This window comes from Hibiscus syriacus, unplaced genomic scaffold, assembly GCF_006381635.1.
Source record: "Hibiscus syriacus cultivar Baekdansim isolate YM2019G1 unplaced genomic scaffold, ASM638163v2 tig00111151_pilon, whole genome shotgun sequence".
Classification (NCBI taxonomy): domain Eukaryota; kingdom Viridiplantae; phylum Streptophyta; class Magnoliopsida; order Malvales; family Malvaceae; genus Hibiscus; species Hibiscus syriacus.
Window position 1 is genome coordinate 1669561 of NW_024062999.1, and position 7803 is coordinate 1677363.

Sequence of the window (7803 nt, forward strand, 5' to 3'; positions counted from 1 at the left end):
GGAAAAAAAGATGTAATACATAAAAGAGTTAATCACGAAAATAATATATCAAATCATAATTTCTTGTAACTTATGTGACAATGATATATTGCTAGATGTCACTCATTGTATGCAATATTAGAATTGTTATAATAATTACTACTAACGTTACAAGAACCTATAGGATCACACCCTATGATTGAAATGAGCAAAAACATATAATTTGTTGTATGCTACTAAAATATATGACTCCGTCGAGGCGCAGCTCACGAGGCGCCCTGAAAATGAATGATGACGAGAACGGAGCCGTTGTCTTCACCTTCGACTCCGTCGAAACTTCGCCCAACTTCGAGTCCAGAATCTCCCTAACAGAAGGTTCACTCCTACCATTTGCTTAACAGGCGTAAGTATAGGTGACATATCTGATCCGAGCTCGAAATAGGGGGAGAAAGACGGGGCTATTTGTGGTTACGAAACCAGAAAGAAAAGCACTGCTGAAGCAGACACCCTCATTTGTGTCTCCCAGCTAATATTCGTTCGGTCGACTGCCATTGTTGGAACATGCAGTATTCCATATTCGAACTTGATGTCTACAAGTCCTCATCTAATATCCCAAAGAACCTGATTCCTCCATCTAAGCTTTTGAAACCCCATTATGGACGTCGTATGCGGCGGGGCTTTACTTTACGGACTAGATGCTGCATGCCCACTTGCGTCTAATATAGTGGTGGTCGATTTATCCAATTATGATGCACTATTTAGTAGATGTTCTTCGTATTATAACATAATATAAAAAAATACTCTCAACGTTTGATTAAATAATCATTTTAACTTTTTTTTCCTGGAGTATTTTGTCTCAAAGGTCCTATGGAGATGATCTGCCACCAACATTCTTACACTTTGTTGTTTAATATTTCCAACAAAATGTTGACTATGGATTTAGGAAAAAGAAGCAAAGAATGAAGCTTTTAGAAAGTATCTGGGTTTCTTGATGCTCTCACCAAAGGTTTTATTCCTTTGTTTTTGAACATATAATCTTCGTTGCTCAATCTGGGTTTTCTTTTCTTTAATTCATTTCATTATCTGCAGTTTTGGTTGCATTGTATGAACAAGATGAGAAGCCATCCTCAGCCCTTGAGTAAGTTTCTCAATTCAATCTTCCGATTTGATTTTCTGTTTCTCTTTGTTTAAGCTATATAATTTTCGGATGTACGTAACCGAATTCTCGTATATTTTAGATATTTTCACCTTCTACTAAAATTTTATAAGTTCACTCATTAAATAGTCAATTTGATCATATTCTTTTTTTTTCAGTATTTTATCCCATCGTTTCATTCTTGACAAAAAGACCACTCATTGAAGGAAAACCGTTAATACTTCAAAATATATACTAGTGACTATTTGATAACACGTTAAGGTCAAAATATTAAAAAAATCATGGCTAAAATATTAAAAAACATATGACTATTTGGATAAGCATAGAGGGCTAATTTTAACTGTCGAGACGTTCCTTTTAAAATATGTTCTATTAAAAATTGGGATTTTGTAAAAACGTTCGCTTCGAATAATTTGGGACTCGAATTTAAAAATAATAAAATCGTTTCTTGGAGTCGCCACCAATATTTGATTAAGGTGTGATTGGGCACCAAAAAACATATTTTTCATTTTAATAAAATATTAATTTTATTAAAACAACAATTTTACGGTATGCATTACTAAAAATTTGAGTTCGGAAGTCGGTTAAGCGTGAGGAATGATTAACATCCCCACAATGCCCTAAATCAGTACCTAATTAATTAATTAGTTGTATTTACAATAAAACTTATACGTTCAAATATAATTTATTTTGAGATCCCTTTTAAACACATACAAAATAAGACGAAAATTTAAAAATCGTACATCAAACAAATACGATTAATTAATTATTTTACCAACTCAAATTATTTAAAGACATCGAGACTAGACATTAGATTTGATCTAACAGTCTTTTCTCGATGAATTTAATTAAAAGAACATAATCTTTTTCTTAGTCCCAAATTTTAAATAAAATCAATTTTATTTGTTTCGCTTAATAGGATACCCTTTTATTTTAAGCCATTGGAAGTGACCTTAAGACAATCACTTAAACTTAAAATAAAAAGGCATTACCTTTAATCCCATTATTTGATTCGAATCCAATTAATGCTTACGAGGATATCATACATGTCAATTTAAAATAAACCCTAAAGTTATATACACAAACAAAGTATATTTATTTACATATCTAGTTTATAGAATATATCTCGTTTGAAATGTAATCATAATTAAAAATAAAAACTTGATGATGAATAAATTTAATGAACGGAAAAAAATTAAATTGAAAGGAAATAATAAAAAGAGGGATTTATTCGAGTTCCCTTAAAATAACGTTGTATTGCTTTATTTAAATATAAAATAATAAAAAAAGGGGAAAATTTTGTGTTTAAGTATAATAATATGGTAATAAAAAAGAATTATTAAAATATATGGTAAACAAAGAAACGAACCTAATCAAATTTATATACAATGATATATAATATATGAATACACCAAATGCTTAAATATGTATGGAAAACAAATCCAATCACATGCAAATATAAAGGAATATGGAGACTAAACAAATGAAATTAGAAAATAGGCAATAAAAATAAGAAATTTAACCAAAATATGCCTAGGGTCATTAATATATTAAAACGGAGAGGCACTTAAGAGCAAATAACCCCCAACCCGTTGGACTAAAATGATGGATATCAAAATATGACGCCAAACGTACATAAATATCAAACAATAGCCGACAAATAATCCGAAGACTAAAATGAAAGTATTTAAATGTACAAATAAACAAAAATATATGCAAAACAAATATCAATGACTAAAATAAAATACACATGAAGTAAAAGGACAAAGTCAAAAATCTAAAAAACCTCAAGTGAGGACTAAATTGCATTAATATTGAAATAAGATGGATCCTTACAGTGATTAACCCACAAGAGCAAAGCATGGATGCCCTAGACCTTGAAACGACTTCGTTTTAAGGAGGATTTAAATACCTCATTATAACATTATATAAAGGGTTAATTACTCCATTCATACATGAACTATGCCCGATTCTCATTTTCATACATAAAGTTTAAAAATTCTCGATTAACTACATAATATTTTCTGCCGTTAACGGGTATACCCATTTCCGTCACGCAAGATGATGTGGAACCCTCTGACCTATAACAATATGACACGTGGCAAATTAAAAAAAATTAAAGATTTTCACCCATTTGCCTCCTATTTTCCACGTCGATTCAACGGTAAGAAGAAACACATATTTGCAAAGGGTTCTCTTCAGAAAAATCAAGGATTGCATTTCTCACTATTTGAAATCAATTCAAGGGTTGTCTTCTGAAATTTCAGGTAAACAAGTGTTCGTTTGGATTTCATTTGGGTTTTATTTCGATTCTTTTCGATTTCTTTTGGGTAATTTGACGAATTTGTTTATAAGGCTCTTCATTTGGGTACTTTGACGAATTTGTTTGTAGGATTTTTCATTTGTGTATTTTAACTATTTGTTTTTAGAGTTCTTTTCGATTTCATATGGATTTTTTCTTATTTCGTTTTGAATTTGTTTTTCATTATATTTTTTAAAGGATGTCATCATATTCCTCAAACTCAAAGGGAAGAATCTGTCGAGAAATTGTTTGCGATTGTAGGAAGAAAGTTGTAATTCGTAATTCCAGAAAAGAATTAAGCAAAGACCAGCGATTCTTCGATTGCCCAAATTGGTTTGGGGTTAATTCATGTACATGTTAATTCTTTTGAGTTTATGAAATATGATGCATATTGGTTAGTTATGAAATTTTTCACTATGATTTATTCTTTGGTTGTCCATATTGGTTCATTGTTAATTCTTTTGTTTTAACTGGAATTTATGAAATGTGATGCATAACAATAGATGTAATGTAACACCCCAACTCGTATCTGACCCGGATACGACTACGATGTGTCACATTGACTTTTTAAAAATTAGTGGGAAATTTAAAAACTTTTGTTTATATCAAAATGGTGGAACCCGTAATTAAAAGGAAATATAGAAAAATTCAAACAAAAATTGAAAATAAAACTTACTAATTTACATAAATGCAATAAAGTGCTTTTACAAAATATGATCAGAGCATATACGATTTAAACATCTAATTACATGCCAACTAAATTCAATACAACAAAATGACATACTGTTAAATCGTTTCTGATCTGATCTTCAATAGAGAGATATGTAGTCTTGACTGGCTTGTCCTAGCTTTGATCTTCTTGCTTCTTTGAACCTACGTGTGAAACACTCACACACTAAGTCTTTGACTTAGTGAGGCAATAAAGTGCGTAATAAAACAATTAAACCGTTTAAAACATATAATCTTGTACTTAACCTTTGCAAAACATCATATAATACAGAAATCATAATACAGTTCACAAAGCAAAACATATAACATCATGCACTGTTTATTCATGTTATCTCTTTTAATAGCCGATGATACATTTATGAGAACTTGAGGTTGTGCACTAATGTAGTCACCACTGCTCATATAAATTGCACCGAACTGCCGCGTAGAATATGCACTGAAGTGTCACATAGAAATTGTCCCGAAAGACCGCGTAGAACCCTCGACTCTTGGCATGCCAATTATACCTTTAGCTCTCATATCACATACTTTTGGGCTTTACCATTTATACCATTTCACATAGCATATATCACATTTTCATATAATAACATAGATCAATATCACATAGTATGAAATGTAAACAGTGCATATTCTCGTAGTAATGGATTCAAAATCATATTATATACTCATGTATGCATGTATTCAAAACATTTAGTAACTTTCAAAACATGGTTTTAATCAAACATTGGAAATAGACTCATCACAAGTCTTCTTTCCATAAACAATATATATAGTAATATGCACTCACCTTAGCCTCACTTAATCAAAGCAAAACTCTTATCGCTCTTGATCGATCTTATTACTTCGAATCGTCCGGATCTTGCCTTCGTTAAATATCTACACAATTATACAATCTAAATGAATATCAGAGTTCATATTACATTAATCAATCATCCTTTACTTAAGCTAAACAAAGCTCTTAATTTACAATTTTGAATTGAATAGTATCGGTACTCTGAGCCCAATACCGATACTTCCTCGCTATGGTATTGATATTATACTTCAGTATCGATACCTATTCTACATTATGGAATTCAACTTCTAAAAACGGTACCGATACTTGTCCATTAGTATCGATACCCTTGGTATCGATGCTACTCTTATGGTACCGATAATGTTTTAAGGATTCATAAAATTTTACCTTATGATATCGATAATGTTCTTCAAGTATCGATACCCAAACCAGATTTCAACTATTTTTGCTTTGAAGTATCAATACTGTTCATCCAGTACCGATACCCTTGCCCAGAAATTACCTATTTCATTTCAAAAATTTATCAAAACATACTTAAAACTAACTTGTATCACTTTAACATACTTAAACATCCAAAATTCCACATAATCACTTGAAACTAAAAATCATACCAATTTATCAACATGCCCCAAATCCTATTCCAAAACCTTAGATTTCTTATCCCAGCTTATGACAAGTCAAATGTGACTTCAAAATCCATTTAATAACATTTTCTCATCATTTCACTCAAAACCCCCTTTACTTAATCACTCATAACTTATCCATCTTTTATTTTCTACTTCTCTTTAAGCTTTCTCAAGCTTTCCTAATACTCCAAAAATTAAAACAATAAGAAATTACAAGAAATAGCAAACTTAAAGATTTCTTATCTTAGCCAAGCACTCACGGTAGAGAGGAGGAAGAAAGGATGAAGAAGATAGAGAATTCTAGATTTCCCTTTTACTCTTTCCTCTCTACTCCACGTGTATATAATACACCAAATATAAATTTTATATTCATAATATGCTAAAAGACCTCTTTGCCCTTCCATTTTTCAATTTTTGCTAATTCATCATACACAAAGAAATTCCAAATAAATCCCTAAACTTTTTAATTTATCAAAATTGATCACAATGTTTTAAAATCTTACACTTTAATCACTAGTCCGGTTTTTGGGATGTTACAGTCTCCTTTTCCTTTTTTTCTTCTTCGAATTCTCCTCTTTTTTCCGTTTTTGGTTCCCAAAAAATGGTCTCTTCCCCTTTGTTGCTTGCCTCTTCTTCTCTTAAATCTTCAATGATTGTTGGATTTTTGGTAGAGATTAGGGTTAGATAAGGGAAAATTCGGGATTGGTTGAATTTGCTTTGAATTTTTTTATTTGATTTGTTTTTTTATGATTGATTGATTTCTTTTTTTTGTTTGGTGAAACAAGGGATTCGATCAGGCTGAGGTGACTGGCGGCGTGGCTTTTCGGCTCGACTCCTCGATGGTGGGCAGTGGTAGCGGCAACAGGTTTCAACGACGGCGGCGAGAGCAAATCTAATGGAAACCCTAGGGTTCCAAAAAATGGGCCTGCTGTTGGGTCACTTGTTGGGCTTGGATTTAATTCTGGGTATGCAAATAAAATGAAATGTATTAATATTAAAATAATAATAATGAAAATAATAATAATAATAATAATAATAATAATAATAATAATAAAACCAAGAAAAAACGGATGTCTACTTTATGCATTATAAAATTTTATAAATTCGTCTCCAAATATAAATTCATCCGTATATCTTTGGGTTGGGTTGGATTTTGAGTCTCAATATCTGCAATCACTAGAAAATTTCTTGTTTTGGACCATTTGTTCATATGGGATTATTATTATTATTTTAATGATAATAGGTTTGTCCAACAAAAATTAGGAGGTCCAACTGCATCTGAACATGAGAAACTACAAGCTGGGATATAGGATTTGCAGACAAAGTGTAAGGAGCTTTTGGTAAAGCAACAACATACATGCAAAGTGGTAATGGTATGGACGTGGTCTTGATTTATTTGGATAATAAGGTTGCATTTGGCACTATATGTTGCATTTCATTCTCAGGCACTCTGCATTCACGATTCTTTCATACAAGGATACGTCCGAACGAGCGTTGACGGTTTCATGCTGATGATCGGACTTTCGTACTGTTTTCGATTTTCAGTTTGATTTTGACACTCCGATTTTATCCAAACCAAGTTCTTTACTGCGAGTAATCTGAGATGTTTCCATGGCGGCACAGTTAGAGGAACTCAAGAATCCGAACTCTTCACCGTCTACGAAAGAGACGGTTGACGGAGAGCCATGGAAGGATGAGGTCTGAGCTTAAGAACCAGTTCTTCATGGTGTTGTGCACTTTACATGTTATAGTATATGTACAAGGTTTAACCACTTATTGACTATATAATCCATTTGTTTTGTTATCGTGGGTAAAATATTTGTACATTTCAACATGGAGGTATTAATATTTGTAAATTTCCAATTAAAAACTATCACTAATACATTTTCTGTTTTAACTGAAATTATTATTAATTAGTTAATATTATATATTTTAGAATTTAGTTGAGATATTATTTTTATTAATACCATCATATTTTTTTTAACTTGACCTAATTGTTAGGTGTTGGATCTCATCTCTAAGGTCCCTAAATTGATCTTCATCAAAATCATATATATATATATATATATATATCAATTTTTTATTAATAAGATGATAATATATGTGATCATTTTATTATAGTGTATTAATTTGTTAAGAATAATGATACATGGATAGTACAAATCGACTTACCTCAGTGGTTAAAAGAATCGTTGTTGTTCTTAGATGTCACGTGTTC

At 31.3% G+C, this 7803-nt stretch overlaps 1 pseudogene; it reads left to right on the forward strand.

Annotated features, from left to right (window-relative positions):
* The first annotated feature begins 263 nt into the window (after positions 1-263).
* Positions 264-7289, forward strand: LOC120154901 (annotated as a pseudogene).
* The last annotated feature ends 514 nt before the right edge of the window (positions 7290-7803 follow it).